This window comes from Phoenix dactylifera, chromosome 10, assembly GCF_051530095.1.
Source record: "Phoenix dactylifera cultivar Ajwa chromosome 10, Ajwa_hap1_PhDact_Kaust_v1.1, whole genome shotgun sequence".
Lineage (NCBI taxonomy): Eukaryota > Viridiplantae > Streptophyta > Magnoliopsida > Arecales > Arecaceae > Phoenix > Phoenix dactylifera.
In genome coordinates, this window is record NC_143199.1 from 32,504,790 (window position 1) to 32,529,697 (window position 24,908).

The window sequence follows — 24,908 nt, forward strand, 5'->3', positions numbered from 1 at the left end:
ATAATGTATGAACATACATTATCCTTCTGTTCCCTCCATTCTCTCTGACAAAAAAAAAAAAACATCATCATTCCCATGAACTGATCAGGAAGGCGAATTCTGCATGCATGGTTTTTGAGAGAGATTAGCAGATGGGTATACGGTCTGTAGTTGAGTCATCATAGGAAATTGAAGATTAGCCTAAAAGGTTTACAAATTTGGGATTTCAAAGGACACCAATAATATCTGGTGCTGTCAGATGCGTTTTAGAACCTAAACAAATAATATCCACAGACAAGGGCGGGCTCTATATATCTAGGTTTCCAAGGGCCCCAGCATCCATATCACCAGGAGGAGGTTACTTAATTTACTTATTCACAGAATAAGAACAAAGCCTGATATTTAGAAGTTTAATTTAGGTAAGATCCATGCAAAACAAATTCAATTGGCGTCCACGACTAGGTCAAGCAGTTGATAGGAGGGAGTGTCCAACCAAAAAAATGATATTAGACTCACCTCCCTAGCCGCTGGTGATGATATATAGACCAAACTCCGAGACCATCAGCCGAATCTTGAGGCTGCAACGATGGGAGGTTGAATATACTTCCGATCTTGTGCTGCTTCATGATCATTACCAGGCTCGCCTTCTCTCTCAACATGTCCCAGCACCTGGTGGAAGACGTGTGAATGAATACTTCACTTGGACAATGGTCTGCCAAACCCGCAACACAAGGAAGGCGGAAAGATATAATTACATCTTTATAATCTTCAAGCAGTATAAAATGCAATGTGTATGCCGAACTAACATCGATTTGATGTATAATACATTAAACTTCAAATAGATCCTTATGGATTAATTTGCTAGATGAGCCATTTCAAAAGTTCGATATATAATATTCAAAGAAGCCTTACACGTACGCTTCTTTCTGGATGAGATAAGTTTATCAAATCCATCTAAACCTATGTTTGTCTGGTATTCATTTTGCCATGTTAAGAAATCAAACTTGCATTAGAAGCTCTAAAACTCTGAAGAGCTTTTCTATTCAATCTGAGATACCACAAAAGATCAAGTGACCTTGTTATTTGTGAAGGAATGAACTGCTAACATGAGAAGCGATGCCATTGCTATTCAGATTTAACACCACAATCCCAAGAAAAAAGTGGCTTTGCTGCTGTCACGAAAGCTATGCGACCAACATCAAGCAGATACCCCGAGGCATACAAGAAAGTAGCACATCAGAAAAGTATAACGGATGCCAACGGAGAGGGGACACAAACTAATATATTGAACTGAAATCCCTCTGGTTTTTTAGGTGCCTCTTATAGAAAGAACCAGAATACCGGCCAAGTGTGTGTGTGTGTGTGTGTGTGAGAGTACGAGAGAGAGAGAGAGAGAGAGAGAGAGAGATGTCTATAAACATTGTGATAAAATAAACTGTTGACCAGATTGATTCCTCTCCATCTCTTTGCATATCCCAATGGGCAAAATGCCGACAAAATATCATTTAGGGGTGTTAAAATAGTATATACTGGATTTTCATTAACTACATTGCCTTCTTCTGATTTCCACAAGCAAGGTGTTGCTCTGTTACATTCATGGATCTGCTAATACAATAGTCTGTCTAAATTTAGGGGTAAGAGGACTGATCAAATGCAGAAATATTGTGACGACAGTACTGATGCTCCCATGTAAATGGGTTTTAACATTTTCGCAGTCACTACATTATCCAGGAATAGAGATGTAAAGCATGACTACATCATACATACATACATACATACATACATACATATATATATATATATATATATATATATATATATATATATATATATATATATATATATATATATATAATTGTGAAATATGTAGAAGGAAAACATTAGTCACCATAATTATAGAGGTTCAAGTAGTAGAATTTCAGATATGTAATAGCATATTTGCGTTGAATCTAGAATGCTTACGTATCGAAATCAGCTTATGTACCCTGCATCTAAAGAAATTAAGAGAACTGCTGAACAAAATAAAATTAAATAAACAAATAAACAATAAAACATTAAAATTATATTCTGTTGTTTCCTGATTGGTATACCTAAAATCATCGGCATTATGTTACCAAAAAAAAAAAAAATTGTCAACATTAGGAGACCAACCTCGATGTTCAATTTTATAAGAATTTATATCAAATATTCCCTTCATGCAAATTTGAGTAATTATATATATATATTGGCAATATTTTTATCTCAGATGTTGATTTATGTTTAGTGTATTGTTTTAAGTGGTCAGTTATTACCACGTATGTGTTTTTCCTTTTTTGTTAGGATGTCTGTTACTTGTTGATTTAGTCTTCCTACCATGTTATAGCAGTTATGAAACGTGTGCTATGTTATTGCTTTCAGTTTTATTTTCAATTCTCTGTAAAGCTATTTAACAGCCAAGTTTGTTATTCAATATGATTAAGACGATTTCCTCCAATATTCTATCCGTGCAAATTCTTCAATCTATATTTCTTCACAATTGGTATCAGAGCCCCATCACAGGGGCCTGATTATTAGAAGCAACAATCTTCTACGAGTGTTTTTTTGTTTAGTTGAAGGATGACGATAGAGAGTTCGTTTGTACAGCCAGCCATTCTAAAGTTTGATGGGTATTATGATCATTGGGCGATGCTCATAGAGAACTTCTTGCGATCCAAGGAGTATTGGGGGCTGGTGGAAAATGGAGTTTCTGCAGCAGCAGAAGGTGCTGTTCTCATTGATGCACAGAGGAAGCATATTGACGACCAATAGTTGAAAGATTTAAAAGCTAAGAACTATCTATTTCAGGCATTAGATCGTTCTATCCTGGAGACAATTCTCAACAAGAAATCTGCAAAGGATATATGGGACTCCATGAAGTAGAAATATCAAGGCACCAGAAACGTGGAAAGGAATTTGAAGTTATAAGAATTGGTGATTATGACTTATGGTTTGAGGCAACTGATGTCCCAACTCATAGCTATGTCTATGGCTTTAGTCCCCTGGAGGATCTCACTGGAATTATTGGGCAATCATCATCATCTTCCACCTCTACAAGTCAAGCTCCAGAGCTGTACATATGTGAAGACCTTCTAGGTATTCTTGAGCACGAAAAGAAAAAATAGCAAGAGGAGGTTCTTCAAAAGATGAGAGAAGAGATTGGCTTTGGACCAAGGCATGCAGATCAGGGGAGTCATAGTGATTATGGTTCTGCTGATCATGCTTTATTATGATTGCTTTTACCTTAGATGATAGGTCTTTGCATTTCTAGGAGGAACGAAATCTCTGTTGATCCCTATGACATACTTTTGGACTTTGATTTTGATGGATTTAGGATATGTTGATGCCTATTTTGAATGACATATTAAATAATTTTTGCGTAATGTTGAATACCTTTGCTATTAATGATATTATTATTATTATTATTATTATTAGCTAATCAATGTACCAAATGTACTAGGTTATTGGAATGTGATTAGTGACCAAATTTGGTTACTAATTGTTTACCAAGTATTGTGACGAGCAGCCATAAACTTAGTGACAGGATTTTGGTTACTAAAAATTAATTTTTCTCAGTGAGTTGTGACATATTAGTGACGGTAACCTTGTTACTAGGTCAATGACGGGATTAATGACAAATTTAGTGACAAAATTTGTGACCATGTCTGTGACGACTAAATCTGTTACTGACAGTTGTGACAGATCGGTGACCAAACTTATGACCGAATTCTGTAACAACATCAGTGACCAAGTTATCTTTGTCACTAACTCAGTGACTAGTTAGTGACGGAAAATATGTAATTTCTTAAATATTTAATTCTTAGATTTGTAACGGCAGTTCTATCACGGAGGTTAGTGACGGGAATCGTCGCCGTCATTAAGAATTTAGTGACGCTTGTTTTTGTAACAAATTCAGTGACGGAAGCTGCAATCACAAATTCCATATTAGTAACCAGAAATACGGTATAGTGACGAAAATTTCTGTCGCTATATGCGTGTTTTCTGGTAGCATGCATCGGTTGAAACCATGAAAATTTTTGAGCCTTCAAATTTTCCCACCTTCCAATTTCACAAATAGAGATGATCTTGGTCTCGGTTACAAACCGCGATGACCTGAACGTTTTCCCACCTTTGCAATTTCACTGAGACTTTATTATTAATTCAGCATTTTGCTAATCAACTAACCAGTTTTCTGGCAGACGGTCGTTGAAAGCTTCTTCATCCAAAGTTAGGTAATAAATAAGGACAAATTGCACTCAATAAATATGCCAACGGAGAACGATTTGACATCTTAACATTTTTTAGCTACCACTTGTGCCATGTGGAGCTTTCAAGTGTCTATATTGTTACAGTATGGAAAATTTCTTTTTTCGAAGAATTTAGATTGTCATCTCTATTTGGTTACATTATGTGTTTCTTTGTCTGATCCTATACCTGTTACAGAGGCTTTTGTCAGTTGGCGTCACCAAATTTGCTCGTAGCTTCTCTTTTCTTGGATATATAACCCCTGGATTTCACATTATACGCCAGTCACGAAAAAAATATAATCGTGTCATCCCCATTGTAGTTCTCGAAGATAAAGAAGATGGACAGTCATTATGCATGTGTACATATGCAGAGAGCTTACTCGATATTACAATTGCCTCTCTTTGCGGTGCCGTCACTGGTCTAAGACAAGGTCCTTCGAGGAATTGTAAGTTTAATGAAGCATGCGAACCTTGTTGGGTAGATACTAATTGGGCATTGGCAGAGAACTAGCTTGGCTATCTGCGAAGATCCGTATCGGCGTATGTTTAGTCCCATATTGGCTAAAAATTAAGTAGATCTCAGATATTTATATAGAGTCAAAAAAATCCAAATAATACTTTCTGTCTAGTTTTTTTGGATATAGTCATATATATGGGCATGTGTTTAGTCTCATATCGGTAATGCAGTAGATAGATCTTAGATATCTATACAAGGCTAAAAAAATTTAAAAAATAACATATTCTGTCTAGTCTTTTTGGGTAACATCATAAGTTGTTACAATGATATCAAAGCAGACCGATCCATAGCCCTTGTGGATTAGAGAATACTATAACACAATCTAATAGGAATAATAACGAACCAATTGTGGTATTTGCAATTTAATTTGAATGAATATGGATCTTTAGTCTGGCAAAAATTAAAGAACTTAAATGAAGAGAGTATATATATGAGGACCCATGTGAGCTTGTGTATAATCCCACATTGACTATGTACTAAGTAAATCTTGAAAACTTATATAAGGTCAAGGAATCTAAATATTACTTTCCAACTAGCCAAACCAAATAATACCTTACATTGCCTAATAAAGAGAGAGAGAGGGAGACAAAAATGTAGGGCCTTGGCTTGTAGACACTAGTTAATAGGAAAATCCCATATCTTACCGTGCGCACGACTCTAGTATTATATATATTCATTTGCTGACTCTCCTCGCTTACAATATTAGATGGCTAGACCACATCAAAAACTTGGCGCACAGGACCCACTTCCAATCTTCCAGGAAATACCAGATCACTTGACCTTAAAATGGGCTGTTAATGTCCCTGGGATAGGAGCAAGAAGCTTGCATGAAGGATTGAAACAGCAAGAAGGCGGAGATGGTGTTGTTGTTTTCCCAATCCCGTCCGAACGTACGTGTTGTGGAACCCCCTAGCAGAGTCCAGTCCGGATGTAGCAAAGAAACCCAAAGGCCTTCTCCTGCCCTCCTTCTCCAATGCCCCTCGCCTCGTCTACATCGTCCAAGGCATGTTGCTTGCCCTACCTTTGCTTTTGTTTTCTTTTAATATCATAACGACAGCAACAACAGCAACTTGCTTGCTATAGCAAGTATTGATTGCATGTCATCCAGGTGTGTCATGGTCCATGCAGGAAGGGGAATCTTTGGACTTGTGATGCCTGGTTGCCCCGAAACGTTCCATTCCTTCCAGCGATCTGAGCGCAGCATGAACGTGAGGAAGGAGAGCGGGATCGGAGGTTCAGAGAGGAACACCAGAAAGTCTGCCACTTCCAAGCGGGAGACGTCCAAGGGGAGAGCCAAGAGCTGAAGCTTGATGTAATCTTATCAGAGAGTGCTGCTGCTACGAGTAGAGAGACTATAGTGAGCGGCAGTAGTTTCATGTGAGTAAATAAAGCCTGTGAACTAGCTAGGAGGTTGGCTGCGTGTTCTCAGTATGTGAGTAATAAAATAAAATGTTCTACGTGTTGTGCATCGCATGGACGTCTTGTTCGAGGATTATATGATCCTGCTTCTAGCTAGCCACGCGAGTGCGAGCACGATAAAAAATTAATTACCTGTTTTAAGCGCGTGCCGTTCTTTGGATGGTCTTCAATTATTGCAATTAATTAATTGTGATATTACATTGGAATGTGATGGAAAGTCGATATTATTGTATAGGTTACCATGCATCTTCTTCCTCCAGACCCCATCTTGGGAGGAATTCCGGAGTCTGGGTTCAGACCTTCTGCGGATCTTGCCTCCGTCTTGAGCCGAAACGTGATGTGGCCCTCGGACATCGGATTCGCCGACACCTCGTTCCGTGACATCCACTTTGCCTTGAGAGTTCTTTTGGACGATCCTAAGCCACCGGCCAAGGTAGGAAGGCAGCACTTCCCCATCATAACATGCTTCCGGTCTAGTCTTGGTACGCCTCCTCCAGCTCTTGATGAGGGAAGCTCATGACCTTCTTGAAAACCTTCCTGATCAACTTCTGCACTTCCTCGTCAGAAACTACAGTCGGCGACCACCTCCGGCTATGATCAATGGATCCCCCTCTTATCTTTCATGAACTTCGGTCCTGTCCAGAACCGTTCTATTGGTTATTGTAATGGTTTTCTCTACTATAATCATCTCGCTTTTTCATGGTTCGAAGATTATGATGCTTTAGCATAGCCAACTTGTAATATTATTAGAGTCATTATCATAACCAAAATCTGTCATAGTTAGATCTATATATATACATATACATTCTGTACATACTATTGAAGGCAAGTGAATTCACATACAATTTAGAATCACTGTCATGGCCTCCATGAGCTCATGCATGGGATACCCTCCATGGACTTATGCGTGGGATAGCATTTTTGGGCTTACGCATGGAATTTTATCAGTGGGTCATGGACTTGGTTTGCCCAAAGCCGGAGAAATATATTATGAGGGCTTACGTGCATGTTTAGTTGTACAAGCTTTTCAAGAATTGATATGGTATTCATTTTATTGATATTGTTTATTGATTATTACTAGTGATATAGTAGTTCGGGATTCTTACTAATCTGAAAAAGCTCATATCCTTCCTTGCATTTTTTTTGTTTTCAGAGTCATGAAAGGCGTAGTTTCGATTAAGAAGGACAAAGAGTTCGTGCTGTTAGTAGTTAGTTAGCTAGATATCTTTGTTTTTTGTTTTATTTTACTGATATTGATGGACATTTGAAACTCTGTAATTGATCTAGTTGCTTATTTAATGTTAGTGGTATTATTGGATTGATTTGATTGTTATTGGTATTTTATGGATATTGTTCATCTTAGGCTTTGCATGCTTTTTAGGGCTTCGCTTTAGAGATTATGTGGCGTGTCACGTGGTCGACCCAGGAGATGGCATGGATTTGGACCGTGACAATTATAGAGATTTAATCCTCTTCTTCGTCTCATATGTGCAGTTTCCAGATGCTAATTTCAAGTGAAACTTCAAATTACGGAACTCGCCCATAACTTCTTTGAAGTTTATGCATAACCCAGTCATAGGTATATTCCAGTAGAGGAACGTATTAACAGGATAATTAGACTTGAGTTGCTCTTTTGAGTTGTTTATATCTGTTTTTGAACAACTCCTTGTATCACTGTATGCATCTAAATTAGCAGCTATCAGCTTTTCCGCTCTTGATTGGTGTTGCAATGGACCAGATACCAATTATGTTTTTTGATCATTACCTAAACGCTTAGGCAATTATTATTTATAGGTAAATTCCTACTTCAAGCATGATCCCGCAAACAATGCTCCGTCGCTTCTTTGGCATGAATTTTCCCTGGTGCAGCTTCCACTAGCAAGCAATGCTCCATGTTTCTAGGCCCCTCACCAGGTTTTGCATAATCTAGCAAGGTATATAAATTCTTTTATTCTGCTATTCAAATACATTACCCATATTAAATTGTATCTTCTGCTTCATTGTTATAGTCAACAACAGACTCATAATGTCTAGTTCCTTGCAGGAAATGGTGCGTCTGCCTGTAGGAGTCATCCCTTTCTATCATTAAAAGTGGAGTGGAGAGAAAGGAGTGAGCTTTGTAATCAAAGGTCATGACTCCAAACTAGTCGCGGCTGAGGATGACGCATCTTCGACTCGACTATCATCGGAGCATAGCTAAGAGCTGTCTGGAAAGGTTTCACTTATGCAAGGCTCATCCTAGGTGTTGATTGTATTTATCTCGAAGGGGATTCTGCCACGGTGATAAAAACAATTTAAGGCCAATATTGGAATAACGATGGACAACTACTGCTACGAGAGATACACAGACTATCGAGAGGATGTGGCTTCTTCCGGACCACTCATGTCTATCGGAAGGCAAACATAGCTATTGACTAAGTCGCCTCCTTTAATGCCCAACATTTGGATGAGATTTTTTGAAAGAATCACGAGATTGTTTCTTTCCCTCTTCGTCATTTCTTTTTCTTCTGATTTTATTGGCGGTACTCATGCAAGATCAGTATGAGTCGTCGTTGTATTAAAAAAGAGAGAGCAAAGAGTGGGGTAAAAAATAGCAATGATGTATGCAATTACCTTCCTTTGCTATAGAGCACACTCTGAGCTTATATCATGACAAACCTGTTGCCATTAACTTGATACGTAAACATTTATTATCCATATACGAATGTAAGAATTTCTTTCTCTATAAAGCTACATATATATTACGACATCGAATTTGGTATGTTAATATTCTGAACGACATCTTTATTTCTTATGGCATCTTAGATAATAACTTTTAAGACAAGCTCAGATATTGCAACATATAGCTCAAAGTAATTTCTTAAGCTGACATCCTACAGAACCTTGTGCATCTAGGAAACCAAATTACAGATTTTTATCCTGCGCATAGGTTGAAGGTCAATAGGAGTTGAAACTTAAAGCTATATTTAGGATTAATGCAGCAAATCAACGTTGCATACTTAGATGCGTAAATTGCCGGTCTCGCTGTTTCTTGATGCAGGCCATACACTACAAGAAAAAGAAGCTTTGGCGACGCTTTTTAAGGTCTTTACCGACGCTTATAAGCGTTGGTAAATTTCTTCCTGACGCTTTCCAAAGCGTCGGCTATGTAAGAGTGGGAAAAATATTTGCCGACGCATTCCAAAAGCGTCGCTACCTTTAGCGACGCTTAAAAGCGTCGCTAAAAACTCTTTTAGCGGCGCTTTAAAGTGTCGTTAAAAGCCCCAGATTACAAACGTCACCCCTAACGGCCCTCCGTCACCTACTCCGTGATGCCACCTACTCCGTGATGCCTAACGGCCCTCAGTCCTCACCTACTCCGTCAACCCCACCCCCTTTAAAACCCTCCCAAGTCCCCACCCCACCTCTCATCCACTCCATCCCAAGCCTCGCACCCACCCGGCTCCCGTCTCTCTCTCTCTCTCTCTCTCTCTCTCTCTCTCTGCCTTTTTTTTTTTGCTGAAACCCTCTCTCTGCCTTTGGTCTCGTGTGGAGAGTAATGAATCTAGTCCTCTGGAGAAGGCCCTGCTGGGGCTTTTCACCGCAGTGACGCTCGCCATCGCCGTGTCCAAGCTCCGGGGGGAAGCACTTCGGCGACGACCTCAACCATCGAAATCTGACAGCCCTCGCCAAGCGCTTCGGCGACATCTTCCTCCTCTGCATGGGCCAGCGGAACCTCGTCGTGGTCTCGTCCCCCAAGATGGCCCGCGATGTCCTGCACACCCAGGGCGTCGAGTTCGGCTCCCGCACCCACAACGTCGTCTTCGACATCTTCACCGGCAAAGGCCAGAACATGGTCTTCACCGTCTACGGCGAGCACTGGCGCAAGATGCGCCGCATCATGACCATCCCTTTCTTCACCAACAAGGTCGTGCAGCAGAACCGCTACGGCTGGGAGGAGGAGGCCCGCCGGGTGGTGGAGGACGTCAAGGCCAACCCCAACGCCGCCACCGAGCTGGGTGGACATCTTGGCGAAGGCGGTGGTGGGGATGATGGCGAAGACGCAGCACATCAGGCCGTGGGCTCGGCACTTGGATGCGAAGCCCAGCGCCTTCTCCAGGACCAGCTCGGTGTCAATCATCGCATCTCCACCTCCGCCCTCCTAATTCCCCACCACCACTTGTTGATCCGCCGATGTGGGGCTAAATCAAGGACCTAATTAGTTCTACCTTTCTCTTGATCTCTGGATCCTTTTGGGGAGGACCTAATTAGTTTCTCCTGCTCTTGTTCTATTATCCCGAGAGGAGAGGAAGGGAGGAAGGGCAACGGGTCAAACGCGTCTTTTATCATTCAATTGTTTTTATTTAACTGAGATCGAGAAAGAGCAATGAAAAGAGGAGGGGAGGGGGGTGCGGCCTCTGATTCAAAAATGGCCTCTGACGATGCTTTCATAAGCGTCGGCCTTTTTTTTATTTTTCGACGACGCTATTTGGCGTCGTCTTAGCCCAAGAAGCATCATCTCGTGCCGATGCTTTTTTAAACCATCGGTGCTTGACCAAAAATTGCCGATGCTTGTCACAAGCATCGGCAAAAAAGTGTCGGTAAAACCCATCTTTCTAGTAGTGCTAGCATGCATGCACACACACATGCAGGCTCGCTTTTGGATAAGTAAAATTATAGCCAAGGGGACGGTTAGATCAGGATCAATGCAAGGCTAATCAGATAGAATAATCTTAATGGATGAAAACAGTGAATAATTTGGAATCCTTGATCTCTTAGAGATAGCATGTGATGATTTTGTAGGGCAATAGCAACTACTCAGATAAAAAAGTTTTTTTTTTTCGCGAAACAGATAATAAGCTTATTATTCTGCTTCATGAGTGAAGCAGAAGAACGGTTTCTGCAGGAGAAGCAAAATGATATAGGAGAAAGCCATCGATCATCCTCTCGGATATAGAAAAATTAGCATGCAGTTAATCTAGTCATCAAAACAAAAGCAATCCAAGTCCAAACGTCCTAATTCCATTTTAGTACGTAGCAGTCATGCATGCAAGGCTAAGTTTTCTCCTCAGCGAGTGTTCAGTTATTAAAAAGATGTCGAAAAATGGAAAAATAATATAATTGTAAGAAAATGTGAATATGAAATTCTACATAAAGCATAAATTTTCAATTTAATGATTTTAGGATTCTACAAAATTTTATCCGCAATGAATCACCCTTCATCGTGCAACCATAACTCTTAAATTGCATCAAAGTAGTTGGATCTCTATCCCACATTGTCGGCTGTTCAGGAGCCCAAATAGGCCAGCGAATGAGCTGCCTGGTTACGCTCAAAGGGTACAAATGCGAGCCTGAAAACCCCAAGTAGAGTTACCTATGTAATCTCGGACGGAAGTCCAGCGACGTCCGCTCCTTCCACCGGACCTTCCAAGTTCACCCCTTCCTCCTCGTTGTGGTTAAAATATGAAAGATGATATCTAGCTAAAAGAAAGTTCAGCTTCTCAGTACCAGACCCAAAATGGAAATGTTGGAAGAGCTCTCCCTTCTCTTTTCTCGGCCATTGTGTAGAATATTTTTCAAGTCATCTCCATTGCGCTATTCCGCCGCTGTTCTCAATTGTGGCCTAGCCTTTCCTACTCAGCTACCGTGGGCATGCATAATGGCACTCATCTTTCGCCGCAGTACTCCAAGCTCGGGCAGAACGCCGGCAGGCACTCAAATCAGTCTTGAGGTGGACGAGAATCCTCTCCTTTCGCCCTCCGACCATGGGTTCCACATCAGTCTCTCGGTAAGCTTGAAAGGCAATAATGGCCTCGGAAGCAGGGGGCTTATAATTAGAGGGCACAGCAAGTTTCGGATGCTTACAAACGTTCTACTTTCATCTCCCTCCGACAACAGCACTCGGTTGTCGTGATCATGGTGTTGGCCACTCATTCAACCCCATCTGTGGCTCAGGTAACCACCATCCAGCTTTCCATGCCTAGGCCTATGAGCCATGCACGATCGCAAATGGCATGCAAGCAGCCCGATCCCTCACCAGCTTTGCTGGGCCAAAGGGTTAAAGTTGAGACAGGAGCGTAACCTTATAGGCCTTCAAGAACTGCACTCGATGTCTAAATAAAAATATAGAGAGAAGTTAATGATTATAAACAATCACACTGGTCAAACTCATGCAGATGGGCCTTCAGAGTCTGACGCCCTATTACTCACCGTTAAATACACATGCACTTTGAACCACCAACGAAGAATGCAGATTTCAGGGTTCAGACTCTAAAGTAGTAGTCGCCGGAGAATGCCTGAACTTCGACATTTCAGTTTTTGGAGCGAGACTAAGGACAGCTTGAGCTGGTTTGTATCATGCTCGGTGGGTGCTACTGGCCAACACTATCATACTTGAATGTAATTCGGTTACAATAATTAGTTGGATCCAAAAAAGTACTGAAGACATTGGTAGTTGCTACCTCCTACTCCGGACATATAAAGAATAGCTCGTGGCGACATAACCTTCCAAGCCAAGTACGTCTACAGAGGTGCTAATGGAGCTGCAAACTAGGTGGCTTTTTTGTGGCTAATCACTCCAAGGGTCCTCCAGATTGGTGAGAGAGATATGCCTAATACCATGTTGATATGAGTCGTCTGATGCAGCAAAAAAAACAAAAAAGTGTACATGAAATTTTATTTTTCAAGCGTACAATTTTAGCAAATTTCAGCAAAAAGAGAAGAAGCCGCATCAATGTGGTGGAAGCATGCTTTCATTGTGTACGACGATAACATCTCCAAAAGAAACCACAAAAAAATTGTTTGAGCAGTACATAATTCTAAATTTTTTGCAGCATGACAAACAGTGAATTTCAAATCAGAACCCTGTGCAGATGAAGCATACTATTCTATTAAATTTCCGTGAAGATGTCTGGCTTCAAAAGAAATTAAGCTGCCTGCGTAAGTACCAAATGATGAACGGAAAATATACAAAGGCCAGAAGAGTCGAGAGAAGCATGTTCATGGAGATTCAGAGTCATCAAAAATCTGCGAGAGCATATACGGTAATAGATGCTTGAAGATCACGGTCCACTTTGAAATGATAGTGAGAAAAATCTAAACAGCATAATGAATATTCGACATAAAAAGGTTTATCAATCGCAACAGAGAAACAGAATATAGCAAATAATAAGTGATCAATCTGTCGAAATCATCACCAACTAGTCTGAAAAAAAACAACAGCACTACAAAGAAAAGATGTATAAGAATAGCGATACCAGATAGATTGACCATGGGGGATTGCTGATCTAGACTAACCAAAAGTAGAATGCCTTCGGAGATAGTTAGTTGTGAAGAAAAAAAGAATAAAAAATTATTTGCTATACAGCTGTTAAAAAAAAAAACTGCCAACAAGGGTATTCCAGTTTATCTGGATATTGCAACTTCAAGGAATATGCTTGTTGTTTAGAATTTCGCTCCAAGATTGGTTAGCTCTACTAATTTCACGTTCAGAAAGGAAAGAAATCATATATTCATATAATCTACACTATAAGTCTAAGCAGAAAACGAAAAACACTGAAAATATGAAAACACTTGCAACCTTATGCTATAAGCAATTCAAGAAGAAACATAGTAAATAATAATCATCAAATGATTTAAGCATACCTGTGATGCAACTGGTTAATTAACAGTGCAGCACTGGGTGAAGCTTTAGGGCAAATATAGGTAATTGACCGTCCAAGTGAAATTGCATTACTTGCACAATAATGGGGATTTAGAATTGATTAGTAAATAGCAGCACAATCTATTGCAGTCAATCAACATGTTTTGGCAGCAAAAACAATTAACTCATTGAATAAGATTTAAGCATATTTTTTCATAAAAAATTAAGCATATTAGACTATTATTTTTTATGTATGTGCTTGACTATGTCCACATCGTAACTTTACCTCTCTAAAGGAATGTAATATTAGCAACTCCCTTAAAAGTCCTTCTTCAGAACTAAATAGCTATGTGACTGGGAAGAGTTGAATTTCTAAACATGTCAGTCACAAAACCAGCTGGATCCATCATGAAACGATCTGACTCATCCAGGTTCCCTTTGTTGTCACTGGAGACAAAAAAAAATCTGAATCAGTAATAAACTTTCATATTTGATGCACAAGTATTTCTGACCAAATATCAAGGTCCTCAATAACATGTTTTCTCATAGAACCCTCACTGAAACTAATATTGACCATTATAACAGTTATAGCATCCATTATTTTTCCCAAAAAGCAAGTTGCAAATTTTTGATATTAAAATAAGCACCAAAAATTATGGCTAGTGTTATGATCCAAAATAATGGGTAATAATGGGAAAAAAATGGCATTACCTTTCCCACTAACTTTTCATTAGATAATATAGTATTATTTTTGGACCGTGCAATCACTTTTGGAGGGAATTTTGAGGCAAAAGGTTTTGAATTTTGAACAGAATATTATTTTATTAAAAGAAGTTGCAAGTGAAAATAACATTCATTATTTATGTTATAAGAGCCCATTATAATGGGAAATAACAGAAAACAACAGCTGTTATATTTTTCCATTTTATTTACCTCAATAATGTAATGTGGGGTCCCTAAACCGTTACAACGGGTGTTATAACGGTTACAACACCATTATTTCTAACCATGAAATTTACATATGCAAAATAAAGGTTGAAAGAATGCTCAAAAAGGAATCACCCCGGAGTGCAATCCAGAAAGCGCATTGGGAGGTTATGATGCAAAGTAGAGTAATAAGGCGTTGAGTGGCAGGGCATAAGGAATAGAATGCTCTTCACTTTTCCATCATGGGCTTCTTTAGATAGATAGAACATAACATCTTCACTTCCTCTCTGGCTGGCAAATTTGCAACATAAGAATCAACAAAGAAACTTTTAAACCCCAACCCAGCTAAGCCGACAACAATGACAAAAGAGACAATATACTCCATTGAAGATGTCAATGGTAATTCCATTATCCACTTTTATGATATGATGCAAGAGAATCTGTTTAGACTAAACTTTGGAGAATGGGAAACAAGAAAAGAGAAAAGGTAAACCAACAAGATTTTACAAATATTAATGAGCATTGTGTTACCTGATGGATTAAACTCGTATATAATGCCATCGGAACATTGCTCAAATTGAGGAAAAGAACAGCCAGATGCACTCTTGAGGGGCATCTATTGCAAAATTTGGATCTTCTTTTTGGATCTGAAAGATCAGGTTTCGACATAATTTCTAAGGAATATCCGGAGAACATCAAACCTATTGGAAGCACGGGCAGAACAAACCTGTAGTATCCAATCTTTTTTATGAATTAAGTGATGAGAAAGCAACTAAAGATAAATGACATTCCATCAATTTAACCAGAACAATACATTCTGAAACTAAATTATTAGAGAATACCTGAATTCTTTGTGACCAAGCATACTAAAAACCCCTATAACCCAAGCAATTAGACCTGAAAGCCTCCATTCCTTGGACTTAAAGATGCCAACTACTGAAAACGATAAGAAAGTCAAGAGCATGACTGAAAACCCCTGAGTGAAGTACCAGTGCCATTTGTGAGTTCCATAGTAGTCCCCTCCAGAAGAAAGGAAATTAAACTTAAGAAAATTCAGCGGCACAAATATCCATGACCCATACATCCAGCGATCAAATAAAAGTGCAACGGCAACCACCAAAACCCTGTCAATGTCAGAAAATTATTAAAGAGAGATAATTATAATAACTAAAAAAAAGGGACTGCATATCAGCATATGTAAAAAGTAACACACAAGAAACTGTGTCAGCTTGTTGTGCAGTTATACCCATCATCAAGCTTAATCTTTAAAGCAATAGGTCATTAAGACATAATTAGTCAGGATATAAAAATCTGAAAAGGATTGTTGCCAACATCTACAACAATTACCTTTCTTTATGTCGTCTCAAAAGCAAAACCTCCCTACAGTCAGCAGCAACTTTGATTGAAACTAAAATGAACTTTTGATCTACATACCATACACAGTTCATTATCTGTGACATGTCTACCCTGTTCTTTCATTTATTTTGCATTTTTTATGTTGTAGTTGATTGCTAAAACTATCTTTCTGGATCTTGTAGTCTCGTAGTCCATTTGAGAATTTAGTGGATCAACCAGACTTTTGAGGGTATCATTTCTGCAAAGGCAATATAGCTTAGAAATTACTAATTTAATGGCATTATATTGCTTACAGAACAGGTTATATTCCTAAAATTATGTAATGACATTTGATCAAGAAAAGACAAAGCCTATACCAACCTCGATCCTTGATAAAAAATAAGTAAATAAACAAATAGAGGATGACATAAAGTAGGTGCTTGAATCTGATGGCAAGAGATAGATGAAAAAAATTCTAAATAATATAAGCGGTGTGAAGTGGATATACACTCTTCAATTGTCGTTTCCATAGATGATTACAGTGGTACATGCAAACATTATAGGGCAACAATATATCCTCTGTGGTTTAGAAATTTTTTGCATGGCACATATTTTTTATGTGATTTAGTTTCACATTTCCTCTTCCTCACCTTAAGCGATTGGCTAGTTTCTTCCTAAACTTCTATTGAAAATTGTACCATAGGTTGTGCCATAAAAGAGTATTGCATCATGAATTTAGTTAATAAGAGGTTTGGATTCCTTTTTCAATCTTCTTCAATCTATGGATAGTGAAGCAAGCAGCAAGCATAAATCACCTTATCATGGAACTTCATAATGCAATTGCTGACATTAAAACCTAACTCGGTTGACAAAGGACAGGGACAGTTTCATTTTGAATTGCATTATGCATACTTTCCTTGTATGTTTCCTTGTGCTATGAATCAAAAGTAATGTGAGGAGCAACCTTGCAAATTGCAAATTCTTCAAGTTTTGAATTAAAATAAGATGATAAGCAATGCCACGACAAACAGACAGAAATTTATTACATACCCTATAGGAATTACCTCAAAAAAGAGGAACTCAAATCTTGAATGCAGTCCAATTAGATCCAGCAACCCAACATAGAGCCATGTAATAGCACTTGTTGGTCGAATGGCACAAGCTAATGCTGCTACAAGCAAACCCTTCCTTGAAGCAGCAGCAGATCCCTTCGAAGATCCACCAGCTGAGAGCCATAAGAATATTCCTATCACAGTCAGCACTGTCTCCAAACTATTTGACAATGTTCGTGTGATGCAGAAGAACATGAACCAGTTTGCCAATTGACAAAAGAGCTGCGCCATAGAGTTAAGGACATAATCTTTATAAAATAAGATAATAGCATTTGCTGTGGTGTTTAATTCCATAAAAAAGGAATGCGCGCGCGCGCGCACAAGTTGAAAGGATACCGCCCATCGTGCCACATGCTCATCAAACACGAGCTTAGAAAGTTTGTACAGGTACAGATCACCAAACGTTGCAAAAAAGGATTGCAGAAGCCGTGGAACCTTCACCTAAGAAATAATCGACAGAGAACCATAAGTCAAAGAGTCCGAAGCAGGCATCTGTGAATTAGCCCTGAAGGAAAGAGGGAAAAAGAACAATGCCTCGCGGGCACAAGAATTCTTGAAAAGATTTGGGTTGCTCATTTCGAGAAAAAGGTCAAAAAGAAAGAGAATCCTTGAAATGATCTGCTTGACTATGAATCTAAATAATCAGTTCGTGTCTTCGTGATGGCTCTGAGAACCTTTATCTTGAATTCCTTCAAGAAACTCTCTTTTTACCCCCAAAAGATTCATCCTGCCTATTTTAGGCGGAAAATTAATAAGGAGAAGAGAGAGGAGGCAGAGAGCCGTCACCATGAACCAAGGGGTGTCCAAGCGAAGGAAAGCCATGATCTTGTAGAGCAGAGCGAATGGCAGAGGATGGAGATAGCTGCGGATCCCCTTCTTCCACTCCCAGGTCAGATGCCCGTACCTAATATCAATATTCGAATCGAATGGAATCGAAGTGCAGAGCTGTTCTTGGGAGGGAGAGAGGGAGGAAATGATACCCGAAAACGATGCGTTGGGCGACCTCGAGTGACTGCCAGTGCTCGTCCGGGTTGAAGTAGGTCTGAACCAGCAGCGAATTGATGGCTCGGAAGGCAAGCGACAACGCCCATTATCCCATACCCTCCTCTTCGACGAGAAGACGGCGGAGGCGACCCCCCTCGAAGACCACGACGACATCTTTTCCCTTCTGTCTCCTCCTCCTCCTCGGCAGGACTTGGGGTTTGGGGTGCGATCCGTCGTCCTCGACGGAGGCAAGTCCGATCGTCGCCGATGGCTCATTTTCGGTGAAGGGATTGACGACGAGCGAGCACGGTGTAATTCTTGTTTCCGTGTTCCACTTCCCTGCGTGCATTCGGATCTGACCGACGGTTACAGGCCATGCGCGTGCAAACGCTGGTAAACTCCTGACCAGGCCAGTCGATCTGAGCCGTTCGGATGACAGCGCGCCGCTTGAGAGCTCCGCAATCCGGATCACCGTTCCTTGCGACATTCTTATGTAGCCGAGAGAGCAGCTCCTTCTCTCTCTTTCGGTACGGAAGACTGCAGTTTTTGTTGGGGGAGCGGGGATCGGAGTTGATCTTCGGAAGGCAAAATCATCGAGATATTTCAAGCGCACGACCGTCCGATCACTGCTTATTCTTGGTCGTGTGGGATTTGTATCCGATCACGCAAGATCACATATCTCAGAACAGCTTCAGAGCATGTTCGGATGGTCGTACATAAGGCCCCGATCATATATAACTTCTCGGTCCTATCGAGAATCCAATGAAGTATTCAATTGCGGATCGGGTTTTTTTTTTTTTTTTTTTTTTTTTTTTTTTTTTTTTTTTTTTGCTAAAGCGGGTAATTCATACAACACGGGTACGAATACACCCAATAGAGTCAGAAAACAAAAGGTCCCGAAGTGCTCCGGGCATCTCTCTCTCTCCATACCATAGGGTGTCTCCTGAGTGGCTCGCAACATATGCCGCCACCCAGTCGGCCGCCCCATTGGCCTCACGGTATACATGCATGGCTCGGAATGTAACACACTCCCTTGCCATCTCAAAAATGTCGAACAGTAAGGGATGGACCCCCCCATGGCTGCTTGGGCCCTTTCGGACCCAGCTGATCACAGTAGCCGAATCTCCCTCTAAAAGGATAGACCGCGCCTGAAGCACTCGCCGCGCATAGCACAAGCCCGTCCAAGCCGCCCGCAGCTCTGCCCCAGGTACCGAAGTGTCAAAAAAATGGCAGCCCCCCGCTGCCACTGCGCCAGCACTCGGCCCCCTGATGACGAATCCCGCCCCTCCTCTCCTACCTCCATCCAAAACTGAGCCGTCAAAGTTGACCTTGAGGAAGCTCGGGGGTGGGGGCTCCCAGGTAAAGAATACCCTATGTGGAGCAGCCGAAGCAGTGTGGGGGCCCCAGATGTCCCGAGCTGTCAAAGGTCTGTAGGCTAGGTCTACATGTGTGATCTCTGCTGCCTGTGCTCGAGCCCGCTCCATCACGAACCGCGGAGATAGCCTGCCCTCGCCAAAGATCCGGGCGTTTCTGGCTAACCATACCTGGTAAGCTGAACAGGACGCCTGAATAGCCAAGCTGCGCATCTGTGGAATACCAGCCCATCGCTGAACCGCCTCCAAAAACCAATCCCTCCGGCTCCAAACCTCCTCCGGAATCTCAGTCAGGCTCCACACACCTCGCGCCCGGTCATACTGGAAAAGCACATGATCCACCGACTCGTCCATCCCACAATCTGGGCATAGGGGGGAAAGACTCACTCCTCGTCCACTCAACACTGAGCACGTCGGCAGACGCTCCCAGGCCACCTTCCAGAGGAAAAGAGCGACCCTCGGATGTAGCCCAAACCTCCACACCCAGCCACAGTCCAAGCCTGGCACTGACATCCGCTGAATAGCTCGAGAGACATCACCGACCCCAACTCTCGCTCTACAAGTAGTGCTCCAAACCCTAACATCTGGGCCTGCGGATCCCGGAATGGGGAGCGTCCGAACCCGCTCCGCCAAATGCTCTCCAAACAACTGGCCAAGTCTGTCACCATCCCACTCCGCCGTCCCTGGCCTGAGAAGGTCAGAAACTCGAAGCCCCTCTACTCCCTCGCCACTAAACATCGTCGGCCATAATCTCAATGGGAGTGCATCCACCCACGGATCCTCAATCACATCAATGCTCCGTCCGTCGCCTACCAGCCATCTGGACTGTGCCAGGGCCATCGGCACATACCTCCCGATCTCTCGCCACATAAAGGAAAACCTCCGGCTGCCGACCGCCTGCACAGTGGCTCCGCCTCGACCATATCTAGCAGTCATGATCTGGCTCCAAAAACTATGTGGCTCGAGAACAAACTGCACCGCTCGCCGTGCCAGAAGGGCCTCGCGCCGCGCCAGGAGTGACTGCACCCCGAGGCCACCCTCACGCAGGGGCAAGCATACTCTCTCCCAAGCCACCAGATGTACTCCATGACCCCCCCCACAAGAGCCCCATAGGAAGCTCCTCATGAGCCTCTCGATCTCCTCCAGGACCCTCTTTGGCAAGACAGTATGTGCCATCAGATAAATGGGCATGGAAAATAGTACTGACCTGATCAGCGTCAACCTGCCCATCATAGAGAGTGATGATGCTCTCCAACCCTCTAGCCTGCTCCGCACCCTCTCCAACAAGATAGAGCACTCCGCCACCCGCAGTCTCCTCCCTGTGAGGGGGACTCCTAGGTAAACCAGGGTCCCCTCGTCCTCCTGCATCCCCAAAATCGCCCGTACCTCCCGTCGTGTCCTCCGCTCCGTGCTCGGACTGAAGTATATGGCAGATTTTTGGAGGTTGACTCTCTGCCCAGACATCTCACAGTATCCCTCCAAAACTCCCTGAAGAGCTCTCGCATCAGTCTCTCTCGCCCTGGCGAGCAAGAGGCAGTCGTCTGCAAAAAGTAAGTGAGAGATGGGGCGGGCACCCGGGGCTGGGCTATAGGCTACCAACTCCCGGTTCCCACAAGCAACATGCAAAGCACGTGATAGTACATCAGCGCAAATGATAAATAGATACGGGGAGAGAGGACATCCCTGACGAAGACCCATGGTGGCTCGAAAGAAAGGCGATGGTGTGCCATTGATCAGGATGGAAAAATTAGGCCCGTGCACACATCCCAATATCCAGTCAATCCAAATCTGGTGGAATCCGAAGCTCTCTAGCGCTCGCCGAAGGAAATCCCACCGTATCCGGTCATAGGCGCGCTCCATGTCCAGCTTTACTGCCATCAAACACCGCCTCCTCGAGGCGCGCAGTAGGTCCCCCATCATCTCTTGTGCTAGCAGAATATTGTCAGAAATATTCCTCCCCCCCACAAAAGCTCCCTGCTCCTGGCTAATGATCCTCGGCAATATATCTTTCATCCTCCTCACCATGATCTTCGCAACCACCTTGTACATAGTAGTGCATAAGCTAATAGGTCTATAGTGACTCGGTTCCGAAGCATCCTGACGCTTCGGTATCAATGTTATAAAGGTGGCCTTCCAATCATCTGCCATCACTGCCCGACCAAAATAAAACTGTACTGCCTCCACCACTCCCCTCCGAATAATGCACCAATATCTCCGAAAGAAGAAAGGTGGGAATCCATCCGGTCCTGGGGCCTTATCCTCGGCCAGACTCCATACCGCCTCCTGCACCTCCATTTCTGACACTGGCCGGATCAAAGTTGCATTTTCTGTCTCCTCAACTCTCACCAGCGGCCTAGGGAGCTGACCTGTGACATGTGTCCCACCATCCTCCGTCCACCTGGATCTGAAAAACTCCAACAGCACCCGTCTCACTGCAGCATCCTCCTCCACCCGTGGACCAACTCCAACCCTCAAGGAACGAATCATGTTCCTCTGCCTCCTGATGACTGCCGATCGGTGGAAAAAACTAGTATTCCGGTCACCATCCCTAACCCACTGAACTCTGGACTTCTGCCTCCAAAAGATCTCCTGCTGGCGGAGCAAGGAATGATGAGTAGCTAGTGATCGTCGTAAGTCCACCATCTCCGCCTCCGTGAGCTCCTCTCCCCGATCCTCCCGCCCCTGGAAATCCACTATCTGAGCCTCCACCCCCTCCAATCTCCGAAAAATATTACCGACGACCTCACGGTTCCATCGACGAAGGCGTCGCTTGGTAAGCTCCAGTCTGCGCGACACCCTCTGCATGGCATCCCCCCGTACTGGCATACCCCAAGCCTCCCTGACCACATTCCAGGACTGGGGGTATGACAACCATAACTTCTCGAACCGGAAAGGACTGTGATGAGTGGACCCCGAAGCTGTGGAAATCAGGAGAGGGCAATGGTCAGATGCAATCCGAGGTAGATGACTAACCTGATAGGATGGAAACCGCTGAATCCAATCTGGGGATGCAAGTGCCCTGTCAATCCGCTCCCACACTCTAGCATGCCCAAGCTGATTGTTGCACCATGTGAAACGAGGTCCTGAGAAGCCGAGGTCTACCAACCCATTCCTCTCCAAGACCTCCCGAAACTCCCTTCTGTCCACAGAATCTGAGTAGGCCCTACCTCCTCTTTTCTCACTGGGGCTTAAAATGCAGTTGAAGTCACCTACCACCATAGTCGGTACTCCCTGGGCCAACAGAGTCGTCAATTCATCCCAAAGGGCTCTCCGAGTCCGGTAGTCAGTACTGGCATAAACCCCACATAGAACCCACGGATGGTCATTTGGTTCCGAAAGTACCATCACTACCTGCTGAGAACAGTTGCAGATGATATCTACTGAGGCTATCCCACGCTTCCATAACACTAGGATGCCCCCAGACAAGCCCCGAGACTCAACTGCAAAAGATTCCCAATCTACTGCCAATCGCCGCTGCACACGGCGTAACCCATCTCCGGACACCCGGGTTTCACAAAGAAAGCAAATATCCGGGCAATGAATCTGAATTAATCTTTTAAAAGACGACAAGAAAGACGGCTTGGCCGCCCCTCTACAGTTCCAAGCTAGTACCTTCATTAACACACAGAAGAAGAGTTACTGCCCTCTTGCCCCGGGCTGAACACATCTGATGCAGCAGTCGCTTCTCCCTCCATCGATGCCAAAGTGTCTCCCTGGATCACAGCTCTCAGCAAATCTACCACCTTCCCGTGCTCCAAAATCGGTGAAGATGATCCCTGCCCGGAGCCTCCTGACAAACCTCTCCTCACCACAACCCCTGAAGGCGATGGGATGGAACTCTTCATCTCCATTGTGTGCCCCATCACAGGCTTCCCCTTCCCTGATGGCGTACGGGAACGGTCGACCTGTTCCTGGATACACCCAACCGGAAACACATCAACCATAACCGCACCCGTCCGTGAAGCCGTCTCACCCCCTTCCAACCCCTGTCCGTCGGCGGTGGCCTTCCCGTCTCCTCTCCTCGCGGCCGTCTGTAGCGGTGGTACTTCCTCCGCCGCTCGCCTTCCGGTCGGCACGGGAACACCTTCCACCGTCGACGTCTTCTCCATCCGTGCTCCACCGGCAGCATCACCCGCCGGTAGAGGGCGGTTAGTGTCACCCGCCGGTAGAGGGCGGTTAGGGTCCCTCGCCGGAGGCAGGGAGGCGCTCCGGAAGTGTCTCCTGCCTGCCTCCCTCCGGCGAGACGCCAGATCGTCGAACGAGATGGAGGAGACCGATCTGGGGAGGGTCGACCCAGTCGCACCCCATCCCGCTCCGGATCGTTTCTTCGTCGGGCTTCTAGCCCGTTTCATCGGACTTGGACCCCGGCCCAACGGCAGTCCAATTGCAACGGCCTGGTCCGTCTCCGCCTGGCCCATACGACCTCGGGTCACCAGCCCATCCAAACCGACCCGCCCCAGCTCCGCCTGGCCCGGCTCACCCAGAGTCCCAGTAGACTCGGAGTGAAGACTCGGCCCCAACTCAGGATGAGTCTGCCCAAGGTCCGGCGCCACCGAGTCGCCCACCACCCCCGTCTCCGGCGACCGTCGCCTGGCCACCTTGGTTGGCTTCTGCCACCCATCAGTGTCCGCAGGCGACTCCGGGGAGGTCGGCACCACGTGGGAGGGACTCGGCACGGGCTGAACGGCCGGACGCTCCTGTGTTGGGCCGGCACCCGTGCTCGTCGGCGCCGGTGACACTCTGTGCGTGGCTAGCCACGGGCCATAGACTCGTCGGCCGCATTCGCTATCCCCTGCCGGTTCCGACTGGCCACTGGACTCATGGCCAGCCTTCTCCCCCTCAGTCGATTTGTCCACCCGCCCCCCACTCCCGGAAGCCGACCCCGGCGTAGTATATCGGCAACCGCTTCCTCCATGGCCAAGCCGACCACATCGGAAACAGACCGGCGGCAGGAACTCATACTGGAAGGTCTGCCAGAGCTTCCCTTCCTTCCCCCTGATGAACACCCCCGGCCGCACGGGTAATCCGGCGTCCACCTCAACCTTAATCCTCGCATACCCCATGCGACGCCGATCCACCGTGAAGCCATCCGCTTCGATTGGGACTCCGGCCTCCGTTGCAATCGCCCAGATGGACTCCTTGCGCCAGTACTCAAGTGGCAACCCCGGGAGGCGCAACCAGACCACCACCCTATTCACCTCCTTCCTCCCAGGGACGAAGTCGGCCTGCCATCTCTCCACCGCCATTAACTGGCCAGCAATGATCCATGGGCCTCTTGCCAGCGCCGCCTCCCTGTCCTCCTCATTTCGGAAACGAATGGCGAAATACCCAGCAGCCATAGGAAAAGCTTCAACCTCGTAGTCCAGTTTCCCCTTTGCT

At 44.1% G+C, this 24,908-nt stretch overlaps 1 pseudogene across 1 annotated transcript; it reads right to left on the reverse strand.

The window, feature by feature from the left end:
* Nucleotides 1-11,304: 11,304 nt before the first annotated feature.
* LOC103719987 (mannosyltransferase APTG1-like) lies at nucleotides 11,305-18,580 on the reverse strand (annotated as a pseudogene). Its single transcript, XR_015969546.2, has 11 exons — nucleotides 18,153-18,580; nucleotides 17,959-18,076; nucleotides 17,509-17,613; nucleotides 17,111-17,394; nucleotides 15,568-15,849; nucleotides 15,257-15,452; nucleotides 14,861-15,012; nucleotides 14,085-14,245; nucleotides 12,661-12,792; nucleotides 12,367-12,548; nucleotides 11,305-12,269 (listed from the first exon to the last, which is right to left on the reverse strand). The product of XR_015969546.2 is annotated as a mannosyltransferase APTG1-like (transcript).
* Between the last annotated feature and the right edge of the window lie 6,328 nt (nucleotides 18,581-24,908).